Here is a 22,093-nt window from a genome sequence, read left to right on the forward strand (position 1 = left end):
TAAAGGATTCATAGTGTGAAGGGTAAATGAGTTTTAATGGGTACTTGTCATTTGCTCCAATCTGGAACAAAAAGTCTTGAGAACAAATTAAAAATAGGTGGAGAAATGTAGTGCTCCAATCCATGCTGCTCCATTGCTGACATTTCATGTAACTGTGTTTTCTGAAAGCTAATTTCTAAATATTACTGCTGCTCCCAGTACTAACCTTTACATGGCCTGTCTCCACTTTAATGTTAATGAAAATACTTTGTCTTGAGTTAGATGCTTTATTCATGCTGACTGCCCAGGACAATTCTGCAAAACGCTGTTGGACCTGCACTGCCCCTCATAAGAAGAGGCACATTTTTGCCCAGGTAGGTCCTGTGTCAAACCATACGAGTCCAACAGCACCATTCAATTTGCATTTAGCAAATGCTGCCTGATTGCATAATCCACAAACACATGGAAATTGTCCACCACGTCCAGAAAATCCCACTGACACTGGCACATAAGCAGAGGCAGAGTTTGGCTGGGTTTGGGCCATAAAGCAGCTACTTCTGCTGTGGAACACTAAAGCTCCTTGACAGCTTTTTGATGCAAATGTGAAAATTGAGCTGTTGACTTCAAAGTATGTATAATTTTGGAAAAGTGACCACAACTGGATCAAAACATAGAAAGAGAAAAATGCTCATTTCCCATCAGGGAAACTCCCCCAGTTCAACCAGCAAGGCCACAGTCTCCCTGAGCAGCACATCCATTTGTTGCCTCCTTCACACTTCTGCTGGAGAGACAAAAGAATTGGGTTTCACTCACCCCAGATGTTACAAGACAAACATTTTAGAAGTATTGCCATCCCTGAGGACACCCCTGGTGACCAAACTTACGTTTGAGCTCTCGCTGTGTTTCTTGACTGATCTCAGTGCAGGGCAAACACCAGGATCCAGGGGGAAGAGCTCCACCCCAAGTGAGGTGGGACAGATGATCACAGAACATGAGGCTCAGCAGGACCCAGGCCCTGCATTTCCATCATTGGTACAAAGCACTGCCTTTGGTTTTGATTTTGCAATTTTGGCAAGGCTGTCACCAGGAGATTGAGCTGACCCAAGGGGACACACACAGATATCTGAAGACTCTCTCCCTCAGTGTATGTTCTTACTGTGGAGTTCCTTCCACACATCACACATACAGGCATAACACACACCATAGTAAGTTCTTTGACCCCAAATTCTCAGGTTAAGCTTTCTGTCTGACAGTTTAAGAACAAAACCAGCAAGGAGCTGTCTGTGCATTCTCCATGTGCTTCCAAGACAGAGACATAATGCAAAAACACTCTGTAAGAAACATCCCTGGCTGCTGAGCTGAAGGGTTTAAAAAGCAATAACTGGAGAGAACCACCTGTACCTAAAGCCTCAGGCTATACTTTAGAGGGTTTCTGTGCAATGAGAAAAACTTGCTGTTCCTCCAGTAGCCTAATCAAAACTGTCAGCAGATGGGTTAGTGAGAATGGCAACAAATACTTTAAGAGCTGGAACCTTTGAGCCTGCAAAATGGGGCTGTTAAATATTCTAAGGCCTTTGAATGCCTCAGAAAAGGTGCTATCAGTTTGTTCTTGCTGGCATCTCTCATTTACAGCAGGTATCTGAAGCAACCCTAGGATTTAAAAACCTAAAGGATGTGAGTTTAAGAAAAGAAACCATTAAACAGGCAGCAAATGCAGGATCAGCTTGAAAACAGGAGTGATGGGAAGGTACACGCTGCTTCTCTTTCCCCTGAAAAACTACCAAACTGTCACACCAAATGTCTCTAAATACAGTGCATTTAGTGTTTTCAGCATAGTCAGATGCTCACTATGAAAACAAATGTGTATAAGAAGTATTTGTCATGTTGAACCCCACTGGGTTTTAGATAAATTCCTGTGCCACCAAAGCCAATCTGCAGCCCTTCAGCCTGAAGGGTCCTTTTTGCCTGGCTATGCCACTGACTCGGGTGACCCTTTGTCCTGCTTTTGGCTGGGAAAGAGTTAATTTTCTTCTCAGTAGCTGGTCCAATGCTGTGTTTTGAATTCAGTAAGAGAATAATGCTGATAACACACTGATATTTTAGTTGGTTGCTAAGTACTGCTCACTCTGAGTCAAGGACTTGCCAGTTTCCCCTGCTCTGCCAGGGAGCAGGAGCACGAGAAGCTGGGAGGGAGCAGGGCCAGGACAGCTGAGCTGAACTGGCCACAGGGATATTCCAGAGCTCAGCAGGTCACACTCAGCACATGAGCCGGGGGAGGTGCCCGTGCGGCAGGACTCTGCCTGGGCACTGACTGAGCAGTGCTCAGGGGGTGGGGAGCAATTGTATTGTGCATCACTTATTCTGTACATTCTTTTATCATCATCATTATTTTCTCTTCATTTCCTGGCTTATTAATTTGTCTCTATCAACCCACAAGGTTTACTTTTTTCACCAATTCTCTTCCCTCTCTCACTGCAGGGCAGGGGGTGGAGTGAACAAGCAACTGTTTGGTGCCTGTTCTGGGGTTAAACCACGACTCTCTTCCACTCCAAATGCTGACTTACAGAATAAAATCCTCCCCCAGACTCCAAGTCACCCTTCAGAGCATATGTTCCAGAGGATTCAAGGATATGGGCTATTTATCTGTAGAAGGTAAGATACAGCTGGGTAGCTCTGTCTTGTTTTGTTTTGAAGTGTTGGAACAATTATAGACCTTAAGCTTTAGGAAACAGAAGTCAGTTATCTATTTTGAGACTGTGTAGAACACAGACAAGCATGTGAACTAAACAAAGGAATGTTTTTAGCGGTTCAAGGATATACTGTCTCTTTTAGAGTAAGGGGTAAGCTTTAGGTTTTGAGAGTTGTTTAGGTGCTGCTACCACAAAAAGAAAAATGCCTGACCTCCCTACACCACTGCAGTGATAAAACCCTGGATAACCAAATTAATACATAGCAGAGAAACAAGAGCACACAGCACAGCAGCTGTCATATCACAGAACTCCTTGGGTTTGTGTGAAAAGAAAGCCCTTTGCTCATAGGGGATGGAAAATTTTCCATCAGGTTTTTGGTTCTTATTTTAAATTACCAAAGCAGGAGGAATACAATACCTTGGCATGACTCACTGAGTGGCACTTCCTGATGCAAAACTGAGATCTGCTGTGACTCCAGGCAGAAAGCTTTCTATCAGATTGCATCCCAGGGCACCTACCCCCAGATGCTGCTGCTCCTGATGACTCCCACCCTCCCTTCTTTTGTCAATAGAATCCAATAAGTTTTATTTAATGGTAGATTTTGTCTGAATCTGCAGATTATAAAGCTCAGCTGAGAATGTGCAAAGTTTTATGCCTGAAAAGCACTGCCTGATGGTTTGTGCACACCCACACAGTGCATCAGCAATAATGACTGCTTGGACTAGGTTTTTTTGCAGTGCAGTGAAGGGTCTTTTTGAAGTTCACTTTGTGTGCCTGCAGTCATTGTGTGCTGGATGAGAGTCTCAGAAGTCTAAATCCATAATAACATAACAGCTATAAAAGTTTTTGGAAAGTGCACTTAAAAGATAGATGTATGGGATGGGGATTAAATAAATCTATAAGGATTTTTTTAGACCCATAACTTGGAATTGTGTCAACAAACTGCATATTATTTTGTATCAGTGGGAAAGAAAAGAGAGGGAAAGGGAGCAAAAATACTTAGAGAAAAATTACTTTCCTGTAAAAAAACTACAATAATGTCAAATGTAGCAAAAGAGAACTACAAAGGTTAAATATCTTCTCCCCCAAAACAAAATATCCAGCCTGAGAAGTTTTTGATTACATTTATATCACATGAAGAATTAATATTTTGGCTTGGGCTGCAAGGGGCTGGTTCTGTAATAGATTCCCCTTCCTGGGACATTTTGCAAATGACATTTTACACAGAGAAAAGTCTCCTGGAATATAACAGTAGAACATGGCAACTCAAAAGCAATACTGGAATGAATTGGGAAGGCAGAGCAATCTCATCTTTTATAAGCTAACACAGATCACAATGCTCTGTTTAAATGTGCATCTCTGCATTGTGTTACAACAGCACACAGAGGTGCATTCCTGCTTATGTCTCCATATTATTTATGCAAGAGCATAGAAAACTGCCATTATTTAATGACGAAATTAAAAATTCCAGTCTGTAAACTGCTCCTCAGTGTATTTTTCTCTTATTTTTACATTTCCATATGCTATGCAAGGCTCATCCCCATAATAGGAAGAGCACTTAAAAAAAAATCCCAAGGCTGAGGCACTAATTTAAGTGTTTTCATGGAACTGCAAAAAGAGTTTTTACCAGTGGAAAAAAAGCTGATGGCCATCACTTAAGATCCTTGTTTGTGCTTTAGGTAAAGGCTAAGGTTAGAATAACACTCAGAAACAATGACCAATCTGGACAATTAGTTTCTTAGATTATATGAAGGCTACTCTAACTAAACTGCCACTGAACATGTGTGTCAAATTAAGCAACAAATACCAAAAGGAAAGCTTCAGATAAAATCAGATTTTTTTTCCCAGTCTTCTAATATTGCTCCTCTGATGTCTAAAATGCAGCTGTCTAAAATTCAGCTGTCTAAAATTCCGTGGATTTCCTTTGTTCCAGGAACAGTTTAATAGTGAAACACATCATCTCTGTAACTCTGTTTTGGGTAAACACATTGAAAAATATCAGGCTTTCAAAACTTCTCCCTCCTGGCTGCTGTAACTTCTGTACTGACACAGCAACCTGGTATAAATCTCACCCTCTGATACAAAAGCAAAAGCACCCTCTGCCTCCCTCGTGGTAACAGAAGGGCACATCTTCCTCATTCAAGAGTTCGGGGAAATTTCTGTGGCTTTCAGGTATTAGTCACTACAGAAGCATTGCAGAAAGCTGCATCACCAGCTCCACACACAAATGTAGGAGGGAAGAACATTCAGAGATAAACCTCTATCCCCCTGTCAGGGTCCTTTAATTTGAGCCAAAGCCCTACATGCCCTCCCACACCTGCCAGCCCTGACTGCAGCCGATGAGATGACTGGTGCAGAGGAGGTACGAAGGGAACCCGGCAAAGTTTGGAACTGGAGGAAAGGTCCAGCACTTTGGGAAGGGCTTCCAGAGAAGCCAGACAGGGTGAAAGGTGGGAGGCAGCAGTGACAAATTGCAGGAGTTCAGGGGTCTGAGACTGTCCCCCTCGAGGAAGCATGAGTCAGCTTGACATCATCTCTGCCCAGCCTTAGCAATGCCCAGCACATTGGCACACCAGGCACATCAGGGTACCTGGTGTCTGAGCATTTAGGAGCTGGGGCACCTCTGTTAACTTGCCTAAATGAGTGCCTCTACTGAAAATGGGATTGGGGACCTTCCTCAATTCAGATTCTGAAAGCTCTTCCCCTGCCTGCCTGCAGTACCAGAGGGGTGTCCTGTGCTGTGTGCTGTGCAGTCATATTGTCATGAAAACAAGTGTTCACTCAGATCAGTGATGGTGAACAGAGGCCACAGCACTGCCCAGAGCAGGATCAGTGTGATATCTAGGTGGTTGTCTCTCATCTGCCTAAAGACTCCTTCATCTGTCCCTCAGCAGAGCAGCCTCCTCAGAGTCCAAAAGCTGTGCTCCTCTCTTCTGGCACCTCTCTCGGTGCTGCAGGCACCTTAAAATGAAGACCTTAAAATGAAGACCCAGTGAATGATCAGTGCAATCATTGCAAGCATCTGAAGGACACATAGATATGATGGAGAACATGGTACAGAACTGCCCCAGCAGCACCCCAAATTCTCCCCTTGTAGCCAGCTTACCACCTTACTACCACTGGTAGTAACAAACCGAAGTGGACCATCAGTAAAGAAACACAGAAAAATACACAAAACCAAGAATACAGAAATATCCCTGTAGCTGCTGTCATTCTTGAGCAGCAATTAAAAAGGAATGAAGCTTAATTTCATGTTCCTAGACCAGCTGTCATGCTTTTGCAAAAGAATTATAAATGTCTTCGATAAGTTTTCCTTATTGCAGACAGCTCTGTGTCAGACACATCCCGGGTCAGCAATTATCATCTAAATGTGCAAGTCAAAGATTTGGGGAATCAGTCTCTAGGAAATTGTGGCTTAGCAACAATGGAAATTGCAATTATGGAAAACACCCTGGTAGTTCCAGGTGCCACTTTCCTTCCAGAGCTCCTGAATGCGAGTTATCCTCAGCTCATTTCCAAGGTAATTCAGGAGATCCTGGTATTCAAGATCATTCAACTCAGATGAATGAGATTCTCATGCAATCCTAAATCTACTTTGTGCAATCTTAAATCTACTCTGGGTAATTCCCTTGGATTAGGGACATTGGCTTTGATACAGCAAATCTGTGATTAATTGAGGCTGATGAATAATCCCATTAAATTCAACCTTTTTTGTACTTTTGCAGAAATGCTGCCATGTGCACAGGTTATGAAAGGCATATTTTCTCTGTGCTGCATTGGAAAGCAAAAGGGTAATATGTATGGGAAGAGGCCCATTTTAATTAGGAGATCAGGAAATGGACCTCAGGTGTTTGACCTTCAGGTGACAACTGATAAATGTGTTTTGTGTATGTGAAGGTGTTTAAAATCTTTTACACGTCTGTGTTTTGGACTGACAGTCTCGTTTTTCTCCTTGGCTGACGGAGAAAGGTTAAACTTCACAGTTTTATATTCTTACCCTGGAGTTCTTGGAAACAACTGAAATCAGTGCTGCATTTTCCCAGCTTCTCTCTCCAGCCCCAACTACCCATCCAGCTCCCGGGGCTCGAGCAGGGACAGGAACACAGGGCTGTCCAATGCAGAGCAAAGCCTGCTGCTGTTTGATTTATTGGGACTCCAAAGGGAATCCCTCAGGCATGCAAAGATCCAAAAGGGGTAGGAAAAGGCTGCTTAAAATAACAGTCTTATTTTAAACATGGATTAGAGGCTGCCCTGTCTTTCCTCATAGCAAAGCAACCAAAGCAGTGCAGGAGCTGAAGTGCTGGATCCACATCCTTTGGGAATACAGTCACGTGGGTTATGAGGCACCAAACCTAAACAAAAGAACCCAAGAAACACATTAGTGCCAGCATAAACAAATAGATGTTTAAATTAGGATGAGGCCTCCATCATGGCTTTGCATTGTTATTTTGAGGACTGGTGAGACACTGCTCCCCTCTCCTTTGTAACAGACCCTTTCTTCTTTCTCCTTGTTAGGAACTGGTTTGTATTCATGGAGTTGAAAGGGTTTATGACTTATAAAAACAACTGACAACCTGTATTTCACGAGGACTGTACAGTCTAAACACAAGTGTTTTTCTCTACATTGCCATGGTAACGGCAGAACAATTGGTTATCATTTTCTCGGCGATTGCTGTCCGTTCTTCCCGACTATCTGGCGTGGAAGTGTTTATTGCTTTTCACCAGTGTGGTGCTGCAGAGATATTTTTAGCTCATCTAATTCAATCTCATATTTAAATCAATCTGAAAATGAGTTACCTTTCAGTCTGCCAAAGGATGCCAGGCAAAGCTTTCGCTGATTTGATTGTGCTTTGGCTTGTGATGATGAAAAAATTACACCATGCAACAAAATGGGAAAGTGTCCCAAAGTTCTAGAAGAATTCCATTATTTCATTTCAATTTCATTGTTACCCATTCAAATTTGATATAAAATGCTGTTGTTTGTGGAACTGTGGAGGCTTGCACTATCTCATCAGAAGTCTGAATAATAACATAATTGCATATTCAAAAATATCTCAAAGCAGATTGAGAAAATTGCATATACAAGTCCTGCAATATTGCAGGAGACAGGCATAAATTATTATATTTTACAATAAGTGAGGCAGGGTATTTAGATCTTCATCCATAAATCCACTTAAAGTCAATAGAAACCAGCTAAATTCAGTCATAACTACCTTGTCTACTGATACATAGAATGAGTCTGGCAGAAATGAACCTCCAAGCCCAGCATTTCTCAATCACCAAGGCTTCTATAACTAGTAGACCATATCTCAATATTTTTTGATAAAATAAATTGCTGACTGTTATAAATTGCCTGTCATGGCAGAACACCTTGGCACAGACTCCAGTCACAGCTGCTCTAAGAGTAGTGCTGTCCCCAGCTTCATTCTGAGGTCTGTTGCCTCTCTAAAAAGAATAACTGATTAAAAGGATTAAGTTCTTTTGATAAGGACAAACCACTCTGGGCTGCAACACCAGAGAAAAGCTTCTTGGTTCATACTCAGTGGAGGTAAAGAGGTGGAACAGGAGCTTCCTAATATCCCCCCAAAGTGCCTGGATGGTGCTCTGAGGAGGTGATTCCCACAGGGCAGTTTAATTTCTGTGCCCACTTATCCTTAACAGCAACTTCCTGCAGCTGCCAGCAAAAATTTATTCATGTTTTTGAGACACCCTCTGTCCTTGAGGCAGAACCATTCCAATATTTATTTTTGAAACTTGGAATATTTCCACTGACATTAATGTTTTGCCCATGATTCCAGGTTCAGTGGCAGAGAGATCCAGTACAGTTTGAAAGGGAGCTCCCCTCGGGGATTTGGTGTTTGTTTTTAACATTGATCCAGCTGGAAACATTTATGTGACACCAGACAGAATTAGTGACAGAGAAAGTCGTGTAGAGATAAGTACAAATGTGAGGAGTCTGAAGTTATAGTATGACTTCTTCAAGTGGTGCTCAGAAGGTTCAGGTACAGAGACGATTTTGTTGGTGTGGATTAAGGAAACTTCACATATGTGAGACAATGGGATTCTGAAAGATAAGGCCAGGAAAACAATCCTTTGCCTCCTAATAACTCTTGTGTCACAGCACTTTATGTCCTTGCCACTCTTAATGGATACTCTTCAGTACTTCTGGGCAGTGGAAAAATGTCATTATCTCCTCCCACAACAGAAGGGACTCCAGGTGGAGTCACGTGCCTGAATTCCCAGAGGCAGCCTGGGACTTACCTGGGAACTGCACTCTGTTCAATGCCTTACCCATTAAACTCCCCTGGAGGAATGAGCTCCTGAAATCAACTGCAGAAAGCAGATCCATTTTCCAGTACAGACACACTGTACTAGATTAAGAGAAGGATTTGACCCTCGACTACCAGTGATTTCTCAAACACAACTCAGACTTTTAATTCTGATTTGACTTGAAGCCTTAACTCTGTTTAGATTTTTACAACAGTATTGCATTCCTTTATACTTCTTCCATAATTATTTTCACAGGAGTAAATACGATCTTTCACTCTGTAATTAGTTGTAATTGCCACAAAATACCAATGAAAACAACTGTAATTAACCTGAAAACAGTCAGAATGAAAACCCCAATCTCTGGCCCAATGAGGACAGAAACAGATTCTGGGTTCAACGTGCTGCCCAGGGCTCTCTGAGGGAAAAGGGAACACAGAAAGCAGTTTGGGTGCTATTGTTGCAACACAGGCCTGGCAACAGCACTGTTTTTAACCCATGTGGGCTCTAAATACTGTGTCATGTCCTCCTAAACTTGGTCCCAGAACCCATAGCAAGCACTATTAAGCAAGAACACTGAGCCAAATGTTGGGTTGACACACTGTACAGATACTACTGTCCACACTATCTTGTCTTGGACTCTCTGGATGTCCTTGCTGTGGTGCCACTGTCCCACTTTTCCAAAGGGATGTAAGAGAAAAGAGTTTACTGATGTTTCAGTGCTGTAGGAACATATGATCCCAGGGAGAAATAGCCCTGGGACTTCCGTGCATTAAGAAAGCCTGTGAGCTGCAATCTGGGATTCTGAATTCTATTTTCTGTCACTGTGGTGGTCAATGTCCCCATGGACACCAGTGAGTAGTGGTGTCCCCCAGGGGTCCATACTGGGACCAGTGCTATTTAATCTCTTCATTATTGACCCAGGCAAAGGGGTCGAGGGCACCCCCGGCACATTTGCTGTGACACCAAGCTGAGGGTGCAGTGACACACGTGAAGGATGGGATGTCATCCAGAGGGACCTGGACAGGCTCAAGCAGTGGCCCATGGGAATCTCATGAGGTTTAACAAGGCCAAGTGCTGGTGCTGCCCCTCCTGGGGTCAATCCAGGCTGGGGATGAGCAGATGGAGCAGCCCTGGGACAAGGACCTGGGGGGCTGGTGGGGGAGAGGCTGGACATGAACCAACCCAGAAACCCCCGTGCCCTGGGCTGATCCCCCAGTGTGGGCAGCAGGGCAGGGGGAGATTCTGCCCCTCTGCCCCTCAGGTGAGATCCCCCTGCAGAGCTGCTCCAGCCCTGGGGAACAGCACAGCAGGACATGGAGCTGCTGGAGAGAGTCCAGAGGAGGCACCAAGATGATCAGAGGGATGGAGCAGCTCTGCTGGGAGGAAAGGCTGGGAGAGTTGGGATTGTTCAGCCTGGGGAAGAGAAGCTTTGGGGTGACCTGACTGTGGCCTTCCAGGACCCGAAGGAGCAACAGGAAAGATGGGACAGACTATTGACAAGGGCCTGGAGTGACAGGACAAGGGGGAATGGCTTCAAACTGACAGAGGGCAGGGTTAAGTTGGATATCGGGAAGAAATTTTTCCCTGTGAGGGTGGGGAGGCCCTGGTACAGGTTGCCCAGAGCAGCTGTGGCTGCCCCATCCCTGGGAGTGTCCAAGGCCAGGTTGGACAGGGCTTGGAGCCACCTGGGCTAGTGGGAGGTGTCCCTGCCCATGGCAGGGGGTGGAACAAGATAATATTTCAGGTCCCTTCCAACCCAACCCATTCTGTGATTCTACAACACGTTTTACCTCTATGCTTTAGATTTTTCTCTGGAATATATAAGAAGAGGAATAGTACATGCAGTGAAGTCGTGTTTGAAGATCTCCATGGACAAACTCTCATTTGGAATGCTGTCATTTGACATGTGATCAATACTTGTAAGAGAAATGCATAAATAGAAAGTAGTTTTAGCGCTCTGTCTATGTAGTCCAGCTTGTGGCAGAAACTCTGGGCTTCTGAACAAGAGTGAGTACTTTACTTGTTTTGGTGATGCATCACTTCCAAAAGGCTCCAGCACAGCCCACATGCTGCATGGAGTAGCATAAGGGTCAATTTTTATGCTTCACTCTAGCTGAAGACACAGTTGACAGAGGCAGGAAAGAAGGAATTTTTTTAATTTTTATTTTTTAAACACACTTGCTGTCCTCTATTGTATTCTCTTCTTCTTGTTTCCATTAGTTCTGCTAATATAGCACCAGGCTTTGTGCAGTCTATAAAAAAACTTATTGAAGAGTTTTATATAATACAAGTTATAAGTAGCCTGTGCAGCTCAACACTGAACTTTTTAACTCCTTTCAGTTCTACACATCCTTATAATTTTTCCAAATACTTTTTTAGCATTAAAAGGAAGCTGAATATTATATGTGTCTATACTGCAGGTCATAGCAGAGTTTTATACAAATGGAATTATTCATGCCAAATTCTACTAGGATTAAAAATGAACACCTGAATAGTATTATTTATATTATTTTTTTCCATCAATTTGGACTGTATCAACATGAGGTTCAGGTTCTGGCTGGGAACAGTGACAGGCTGCTGTGCAGGGATCCACTCATGGTGCTGATAGCAGTGATGGATGGGAATGACAACTTGCCATAATCCAGCCAGGAGTTTTATCAGATAGCACTCAAGGAGCACAGCCAAACATGAGAATGGTTCCCAAGCAGTAACTCAGGCTGGCAAATCATGATGAGTCCACAACAGCTCTGAGAAAGGGCAATCATTTGCTCAGGACTCAGCGGCACAGTCTTTCCTTCAGTGAGAATCTTCCCTCAGTAGTGGCTCAATGAGAGAAACCAATTAATTCCATTGATTTTGCACAGGACTTGGAAGAGCACTTCAATTTTCACAGATTTTGATCTGGAGGAGGCATGATCATCCATAAAGTAACAACAAATCTTTGAGGAAAAGCTTAGGGATCAGCAGTGGGAAAAAATTACTAAAAGGTATGAAAGACCTCATTAATTTAGTTGGAGATGAATCTATAATACCTGAACATTTACTCTTTATTTCTCACATCCTTCTACTTTAGGATCTTATTTATATTTCTGCAAAGAAACACATTATCACATTCCTTATAAAATATATATTACAAAAAATGTCTGAAACCACCAAAATTAGAAAAGATTTAATTTATTGCTAAACAACGTCTTTTTCCTGAGTAATGTTCAAAGCATATACATGGTTAAAACAACCTTTTTTCTGCTGTATTTATGGGTGCTTTTTTTAATTCACTCTCAACTCAGTGCTCCTGTTTGCAGGAAGTGAGATCATCACAGTAAAAGCAGAGAATATGAATGACTCAAGGACTAATAATTCTAAAATTGCCTATGAGACACTGAGCCAGAAGGCTCAGGCATCAAATGGCTTTTCATTTCATATTGGCAAAGACATTCAAATGATAAGCAAGGGAATTGGAGTGATAACCTTGCAGGATGCCAGTCTGAGTGCCAGTGCTGGGCAGTGGTACCTCCTTGCTCAGGCAGCAGAAGGGCTTTGGGCAGAGCAGGCTCTCTGCAGTCCTCGAGGGAACGACTGCTAATTCCATCTCCAGGACATGCCCGTGGCTCTGAGGCAGTGACACAGCCCTGCTGCAGCTCCATGACATCAGCATTTCTACAGGAACTGTGTAAACACCACTGGCACTCACAGTCTGGAGTGACCAGTCTGTGCATAAATCCATTTTGCACAGAGTATCCACAGACAAACGCTCACAACACAGCTAAGTTTACAATTAACACTCTAGAAATCACTTCCTGGACAGAGCACTCAAACTTTATCCTTCCCTGTAATCAGATTTAGAACAGACCTTGAATCCTAAGAGCAGATTCCCTCTTGTCAAACCTACAACATCCCAGGCACTGTGGCAGTCAGGACAGTGTCCTGTCACAGAACCTCTGCTTCTGCAACAAACACTTCCTTTGGGTCAGGAAGCCTTACAAGTTCACTTGTGTTCCTTTGCCAGAACTCAGCAGCTCTTGTAACGTTTTCATTAATGTGGTGGAGGCAAAAACCCTCCCACATTGTCACAAAGGTCTGCTCTATTCTCTTGTTAGTGAATTCCTGCCCCACAGTTGGCATGTTGTGTGCTGTAGCAGTACACTGGTGACTAGGAAGCATTCTCCAGATGAAAAGACTTCTCAGAAGCATCTGAGATGCATCTGAGCCTCTCAGAAGATAAATGATCATTGAAAACTTCTACATTTAAACTCTTCTCTACTGTCTGTTCTATGCACAAAGGAAGCCCAGACAGACAGATGAACAGTCCAATGAACTGGGAAAAACATGGGGACACAAGTTCATAGTGTGTTTATCAGCAATGCATGGCAAGCCAATGCTTTAGTGGGTTGATGGGCACACAGCTTTTGTCCAACACATGGGGAGGTGCCTTACCTGTGACTGTGCAGAGGCATGATTTGTTGGGGGGGACTGAATACACATTCATGTGACTGCTTTGGCACCTTTAGGCATGTATTTGAGTAAAGACTTTTTTAACTAGCAGTACATATATTTGCTGCTTTGGGATGTGAGTGTGAGCTGTCTGTGAAGCTATGCATGAAGATTTACCTCCGCTTGCATAAGGCCTGTATTTGGTGTGCAGTCAAGAACCTACTTGTAGAGATTGTCCACCCAGTCACTGAGTTACAGAATGGCTGAACATCTCAGGATGTTAAAAAGATCAGAGTGAAGGCTCCCAGATTGTGAAATTATTCCAAGTCCCACATACACACACCCAGACACACAAACTGTGCAGGGGAGGAGTTGCATTCTGTTTTTAAAACTTCTGCATTTCAATCAACTCACATTTCTACCCTGCCCCAGGAGCTAAAGCTTTAATCAAAGGACCAGTTTTCGGAAGATTTGCAGTAAGAGCAAGAACACTGGGCACACTCCCTTGGATGGCTCCACACCTGTACATCTCTACAAAACACCAACCGTGGCTTGAAGCTTCTGCAGCAGGTCAGACCTACACTGCCAGGTTTGACAAGGTCTCCTTTCCTTGGTGCTGCCTTGTTTTTTGAAGACGTGGCTTGTTTAGCTTAGAAAAATGTTCCCATGAACTAAGACCAGCTTCAGTAAGATTGACAGCTTTTTCTTGCAATCTCGGTATTTCTCAGTTGTTTTCAGAAGAGCTTCGGGCCGACATAAACACAGCTCAAAACACAGCAGTGCCTCCAAGCAGCCCTGATAACTATCTGGCCTGTTAAGATGTTTTCAGTCTTATTATAGAAGGTGCAATGTTTGATCTCAGAGGGGACAGATTAACACACCAGACTTGGAAACTTTACTCTTAATAGCCAGCTGTCGAGGGAGTGCTGACATCCCAGAGGATTGCACTCTGGAGTATCCAATAGTGCCCAGTTACTCAGCAGCCTCACCACTTCCATATGCAGACAGCTATGACAGAGGCTGAGGGGAGACCTAACATTTTTCCCACTAATGACAGTGATAAAATATTCATTATTTTCACTAGGAGAAGCAGACTAATTCTAGCCTGCTCCTCTGTCATAAAGATTAGTTCATTGCTTAGAAATCTAAGTACACTCACATAAATAGTGCCAGAAGGGAGAAATGGATCTATTGCATGGTATATTTATTAATTTCACATACAGCATGTTAGTTTTTTATGTAAAAAATGCTTCTGTCACCTCTTCTTCTCCCTACTCTGCTTTTTTCCCCCCTCCTTAATTCACGTGGTCAATCTTCCCTAAATTGGGATTCCAGGAATACTGAGACACAGGTAGTAACTGTACACATTGATTAATCTCAATCACAGCTGGTTTTGACTACCTGAGCTCTTAGATGGTGCAATAATGCTTCCAAAAGAATAAAAAGCTAAATTAGCTCATTGTAAATTAAAAAGTGAGGGGGAAATGTCTATCAGGTACTGTATACAAATATTCTAGCAATTATTATAGACTGTACCAATGTCTTTCCTGCTACTATTGCCGAAAGATATTTGAAGATATAAACCAGAAGCACAGCAAAAGCTGCTCCTTTGATAGTATTTTTCAATGTGAAACAGAAGACTCGTTTTTCATGAAGTTACAGAAGTTGGTTTACTGATAACAACTACGACCACAGCAGATAAAGCTGATATTCAAGTTCACCCAGTCTGCTGAAGATGGAACCTTCGAAAGTCTAAATGACCCCCAGACCAGCACTGTGAGCATCTGCTCTGCAAAGATCCCACGGGATTTTAGCCAGGGACAAGATCATTTGAAGCTTGTGAACCAATGGATAAAATTTGGCTTAAATTGAGAGGCTCTGATACACTAAAATCACAGCTTGAATTCAGCCAGTAGCTGTTCAAAATCTGTTCCTTAAAAAGAGTCCCTAAAAAAACGTGTTGTGATACGTAAAAGGTTTGAAGTTACAATTGCATTGCAAAGTTGGTATTTTTAGCCAGGATAACTCACGGGTCACAATGTGTAAGCGGAAGAGATTTGTCAGTTTAAGCAAACTTCTACATTTAAACCTCTGGGCTACTTTGTAAGTTCCAGCATAAAAATAGTAAAAAAGGCCATAAAAAACCCAATCCAGAGTAACTATGTGTTTTGTAGAGTAATTCTGGATTTCTCTTGGAATTGAAAACAGAATTTCAGTATTTGTATTTTCACCTCAGACATTAGACTAATTCAGCTAATAAATACTGGGATACTGGTAGCTCCTGATACTAGAACTAGAAATACTATTTCTAACAATGGATTCATGGAAAACTAACAGAAACATCTGCTTAATTTTTTTAAATTATATTTTTACTCAAACAGCTCTGTCCATAGTTTGCTCTTAGTGTGGTGCCATGGGACAAGGTGTTATTAATACTGAGTTGCCCGAATATGATGGTATCTGACAAACTAAATTATATTCCCAGATTATATTTAACAGTCTGTGGACTAATCCTGCCTTTTTGTAATAGAAGATCTCATAAGGATTCTTTAGAAGCAGCCCAGTCTGACTTATAAACCTGAAGGTCTCCTCTTCTGAAGATTTAAGGTAGCCAGGGTTTGTGAAAATAACTTCATGATGATCTGAGCCTTGCTTTCACTGTTATAAATGTGGTTTTCCCTGTTTGTGGGGCAAAGAAGAAAAAAAGGAGAAAAAACCCCCAAACCCAACAATAAAAACCCACCAAAACCCAATGGATAAAAGACACTTTAGTCTTACTGCAGAGTATATTAACCATGGTTACCACTGTGCCCTCATGCAGGGGGTGCTGGATTAATTTAGAACTAATCTTTAGTATTTTCTACCTCTTTTTTAGCCCACATGTAGTTACTTACAACAAAGCACACAAATTTATACGTCTGAAATTGAAGTCCTAGGGAATTTTTTACTTGTCCTGTGTTTTAAAAAGGGTATTTGCCATGGCCAGTGTCTCATGAGGAGTAGCCGAGAAAGAAATTTCAAAAAAGGTTTATCACTATGTTCTTTTTCTTGTAGTTTTCTACTTAAGATGAGGATCTACAAAAAACCAAAGCAAATGGACAAAAAGCAGCCAGAGGAGCTCTACTCAAACTTTTGCTATCAATTCCTCTCAATTAATCATTTACTGAAGTATTTCTCTGCTCTTCCTATCACAGAGCGAGAACCTGTTTCACTAATTATTTGTGGCACAGTAACACCCAGGAATCTCTTCCTCAGACAGAACATTATTATATTAACACCCTGTAAAAACAGAATAAGATAAAAGCTCCCCATTCCATACAACTTACTGTGCTGGTAATTCTGCTTGAGGAGGGTAAATCAAACCCCATCATTGAATAGATTCTTAAAATATAGAGATAAGGACTGGATGAAGCTCCAGGTTGGAACTCTACATTTACTAACAGCACTTACAAAATGCCTACTTATCACAAAGTGTCTGCTGGAATCACGGGCAACCATTATCCCTTTCCATGGAGCTGAAACAGCACTAAAATGAAAGAAAAAAAAAACCAAACCACAAACCCCTCAGTTTGTTGTAATCTAATTTCCAGCTAACTCTGCTTCTGATGAAAACCAGACATTTTCCTCTTTTCCTGCCTGGAAAAGCTCAGCACAATGTGATATAAAGCTACAGAAGAAAAAAGGGAGATACAAACATTTTATAAAATTAAATTATCTCTTTCTTAAAGTATAGCCTTAAGCTCCTGGAAATTAGTGTTTAGTTCTTCCTCTGCTTTAATCAAGCAATTTGGCTGTAATTGAAGTGGCAAGTGATGCTACAGAACAAGTAAACCATTAGGTCATTGCACTCATAGATATAATATGAATTATTTCTACAGTCACCTCCATTAGTAGAAGATGGGGCTGTCAGGACCTGGCCTCACACTCCCTGTGTAACCTCTTCCCCACTCCAGTGGGAATCCTGCTGGGTGAGGGATAGGAGGGAGCTGTAGGGATCATTATCCTTCAGGCTTAATAGGCAGTGACAGAAGTCATCAAAAGCCAGTGTGTATGCTGTGCTGGGACCACATGAGTCACTAATAAAGGCACTGAAAAAAGAGATTATCTTTCAGTAATTGTGTGATGCACTACATCCTTATTGGTTTACTTCTGTGCAAAGCAGCCCTACCTCGCTGCTGACATCAAGGAGAGGGTAAAACCTGGGCTTTTTGTGTCTGCAGTGACAGTGATGATACTCTTGAGCAGCCAGCCCTGTAAGTGAGAACATCCTCTCAGTGAGGTCAGCTAGAACAGCCTGTCTTGTGCCACTGCATGCCACTTCCAAGGAAATTTTAGCTCCTCATAGAAGTGGCATAAGGTAAAACAGAGTATTCAGACTCAGGTACACAGCAAGTTCTCTGTCAATAAGTTAATAAGTGCAGGCTTGGACAAGGCTGGAGACTGTCAAACATCAATTTTGGTACAAACTGTTCTAAACAGAAGTGGAAGATGTTAATTCAGAACAAATGATTTGTTTCAATCTGAAAAGTCAAAATAGTGTTTTATCCAATTTTTGGACTACAAAAGTAAGGAGTTTGGTATTGCCATCTAAAAAGACATTTTGTCCTTACATGTAGTACAGAATCACAGGATGTGCTGAGTTGGAGAGGACCCACAAGTGGGTCCAGCCCTTAGCCCTGCACAGGATCATAACCCCAAGAGCCACACCCTGTGCCCCAGAGGATCAATAACACATCGAATCCCAGCAGAGACTCCAGGGATAGTCTGAACTGAAACAAGAATATGGCAACATTGTATCTGAGGGGCACGTTTTTAATTATGAAAACCTCGTGGGGAAAAAATGCAAAGCTGTTTTTATCTGGTGGTTTTGTTGCCTCAGGAGCCAGGATTTTTCAAAGACTTTAAAAATGGGGGTTATGTACTCCAGGGGTCTCTCCAGGCTGTGATCTCCCTGTTCAATTTGGTACAGATGCCACTCCTGCTGCCACCATCCCTGGGGTCTCTCTCACCCAGTGAGCAGGATCTGGGGAGCAGTAAAGCAGCATTGCTCAGTTCCACCCCACTGCACACAAAGGCATCAGAGCAAACCCTGCTGGAGCACTCTAACAAACTGTATTTCCATGCACTCCAAGTCTAGACACAAGGAATCTGAAGGGGTTTAACATCCTGCTACAGGGAGATGTGTGCCCAGAGCCCAAAAACTTGGAAACAAAGGGAAAAGACTGAGGTGCTTTAAAAAAACAACACCTCTCTTATAAATAACATAAAATCCAGAAAATGCTGGGTTTGAATTAGGCAAATTCCTGAATGGAGTTAAGATAGTTAGATCCCAAAGTGGATCTGAGGAACAAATCCACAGCATTCTCCTAAACTAAACTAATTTGGTCTCAGTCCTCCTATTCAGTGAGCTAGGCTCAGATTTCTGAAGTGTAGAATTTGAAGGATAAATTCTTAACTTCCTAAGAAAGAGAAAGCCAGTTTCCTCCCTCTGATCAACATATCACTCACATTTTTAGGAAAAAGAAAGTTCCACAGGGGAAAACCATTGAGGTCATCCTGCCACTGAAAGATAAAAAGATGAATTCCTGTGTCTCTGGGTGACGGGAGGAGAGCTGCAGGCAAAAAAAGGATAACCAAGGTCTCATACTGCCTGAAAGAGGGATGATCCCCAGCACCACACTGTTCTTGTCAGCATGATGAGCCCCTGTACCCATCACTTACCTTGCAAGATTGCAGAGATTAGTTTAAAAGGAGGCCCACAGAGACACGAGTGCTCATGTAACTGCTATTAAACCTATGGCTGAGGTTCCCTGCCCATGGCAGGGGCTTGGAACTAGATGATCTTTAAGGTCCCTTCCAACCCAAACCATTCTATTATTCCAAGTTTCTATGTTAAAATTTGGCTAAACTAACTAGGGAAGTAAACAAGCAATTGTTTTCCACTTTTTCACAAATCTGTTTTTCAGACAGACACAAAGCCAGGGAATCACAAATACAGTCACTCAGCAGACACCAAAGTGCAGCACAGGGCACTGCTTCAAAACATGCCTGTGTTTATTTGATCTGTGTTTATAGAGCAGCCCTTAAAGAGTGATGATGATTATATTATTGTAATCTCATTTAACATCTGAGATAAATGCTGGCTTTCTTTTAGTGTTTGGGAAGCCAAAGTTACTTATAATTGTATTCTGTCTCTACAGTTTTACTGTGGTTTTTGTTCTGTCTTGACACAAGCCAGGCATGTCTGAAAGTAAATCACCACATCCAAGACAGCTGGAAATATAAGTGTCCATCAAATTATTGTGGTATTTAGAGAAATTGTCCTTACCACTGATCTGGATCTTTCATTTGTAGCCAGTTTTGCGTAGGTGGGAGATACTCTTCCAATGGCTTTACTGTTTTTTCTTCTCCTTCAGAGTAATATTTATCTGGGGAGGACACAGGCTTGATAGAGGGAATGAAGGTGTTTTACTTGATTAGAAGGTTTTAATCCTTAACTGTGATATCTGAAAAATACTAAAACCATTAAATAAAGTGTAACCAACATCCAGAATTGAAGAAAAAGGGCCTGAGGAAAAATAGGACTATAACCTTGTCTCTTCTCTGTAACTGCATCCTGCTGAGTTTTCCCCTCTGGGAACTGAGCACAGCTCTGTCTACTAAACTCACCTGGTGACTCCAGGGTTCTTTTTCTCTGGAATGAGAGAAACCTCATTAAACGTCAGTCTTCTGAATTCTTGGAGCTTTGCGGTGAAAATGCATCTTCCTTTTAACAGTTTTGTCGTATCTTAATTATCCTGGAGGCCACATGCCAAACCCTCCCGGGGCTCCATGTGCTATTTACGGAACAAATGAGGTTCTCAGCAGGAGAGAGCAATGCACACACCCACAGAATGCACTGGGAACTGTGCCCTGCCCCAAGAGAGGGAAAAGGAGATTCCACCCCCAGGGAAACCTTGTGTGTGAGTCTGAGCAGTGCCTGCCAGTGGATGTCCTGGGCAGTGCTGACAATAATGCAGCAGGGGATCCTTACAGATCAGTCTGGTACTTGGGGCAGCTGGAGCAGAAATATTAGTTACCTGTGTAACAGTGTGGGCTGTGGAAGGATTTATCAATGTTACTTGTTCACTAATATTTCTAGTAAAAAATATGTATCTATTCCATAAGTTCTTGGAAAGTTTCAGCACTGTATCAGGAGGTAGAGAAATAAAATAATTACTGCCAAATCCCAAACATCCTTCATAAAGGCTGTCCTGGCAGGAACAGCAATGTGAGAATAGTATCAGTGCTGGATTGTTCAGCCTTTTTTAGTTATACCCATATTCACACACCTCACTGTCACAGGAATATAAGAGCCAAAATCGATAAGGGAAGATCTTTGAGAAATAATCCTGTTCAAAAGAACAAGTGATCTTTGTTTCCTTAATGATCCTGGAGAGGTTGTCACGTTTACACAAGAGGCTGAGCTGTTCACAGTAGTATCTGAATTCTGCCATTTGGGAAAGAGGAAATAGAGGTTGGTGCTTTGAAAACTCTTGTGGCACTTGTGGTTAACCTTAAAACCTACTGGTTTTTTGGTAGCAAAGCACATCAGTGTTTCCTTTTTTATTCCGAACCTCAAATGGAGTGAAAATGTTGCTTATGTTGTAAATGCACCAATCTAGAATTCTGACCAAAACTGAGGCAGTAACTAATTTGTGGGTGCTTTGGCACCTGCCAGCAAACAAGCATCAATGAGCTACTGCACAATCTCCTTCTGCACAGACTACAGCTGAAATGATTTTTTATTTGTTTTGGTAACGTGAACCCAAACAACATTAACTCCAGAGCACAGATTCTTTCCAAAGTAGATAAACTCTGGTTAATAGGACTGAATACAAGGGAATACCATACCAAGGAACTTAAAAAAAAAAAAATCTCAATTTTTATTTTCTTGTCCAGGGCAAGCAGGACCCCTTTTTGTGTACCTTACCACATCTATATCCTGTCTCCCACTCAAAGGTTGTTAGCACTGATGTTTCTTTGCCTAGACTGGTTAGTACAGCTCCTTCCTTTACAAACCTCCTAATTCAACTTCCTCCCACCTAAGACACTAATTTACTCTTTTTCAGATATTCTGGACATCTAATTCCAGGTAAAAGAAGTGGGCATCCTTCCAACCCAGCACAGCAATCTGCTATGGTGGAGCTGCTGTGCAAAACAATTCCAAGAATTGTAAAAGTTATTTCATCTGCAAACAATAATTTTTAAGATGGTTTTAAAGCATGTGTTACACACAATCATCCAGCTTTCAACATCACAATACAAAGAGTGCAAAATCATTTCAAAAGATGGAACATTTTAAAAAAAATCCAACTAAAAGCTAATGGCCAAGAATGTTATTCTACCCAGGTCCTCTCCCAATGTTCCCTGTTCCAACCTCCTGCTCCATTTCAGTCATCATGGCTTCAAAGCACAAAAGTAGTTCAAGAAAAAGGTAGCTGGAATTTCTTACACAAAGGCCAAACATTGTAATTGCCTAGATTTATACATGAACAGGACAATAAAATTAAAACAAACCCAAGAAATCAACCACTTTCCTGTAGACAAGGCAGAGGGATTTTTTGTTAAAATTCAGGAAAAATTATTAGCAGCTGAAAATCATATCTTGCAAGGGAAAACATCAGGAAACCCTTTATGTCTTTCCCACTCCCTGTCTGTGGCATGTCAGCCCCAGCTGGGTC

At 42.1% G+C, this 22,093-nt stretch overlaps 1 long non-coding RNA gene across 1 annotated transcript; it reads left to right on the forward strand.

Annotated features, from left to right (window-relative positions):
- The first annotated feature begins 2,125 nt into the window (after window positions 1-2,125).
- Window positions 2,126-21,937, forward strand: LOC135422254 (uncharacterized). The gene is made up of 3 exons (XR_010434394.1): window positions 2,126-2,631; window positions 13,803-13,940; window positions 21,482-21,937. It is a non-coding gene; the product is annotated as an uncharacterized LOC135422254 (long non-coding RNA).
- Window positions 21,938-22,093: the final 156 nt, after the last annotated feature.

The sequence above is a fragment of the Pseudopipra pipra genome, chromosome 14 (assembly GCF_036250125.1).
Source record: "Pseudopipra pipra isolate bDixPip1 chromosome 14, bDixPip1.hap1, whole genome shotgun sequence".
NCBI lineage: Eukaryota > Metazoa > Chordata > Aves > Passeriformes > Pipridae > Pseudopipra > Pseudopipra pipra.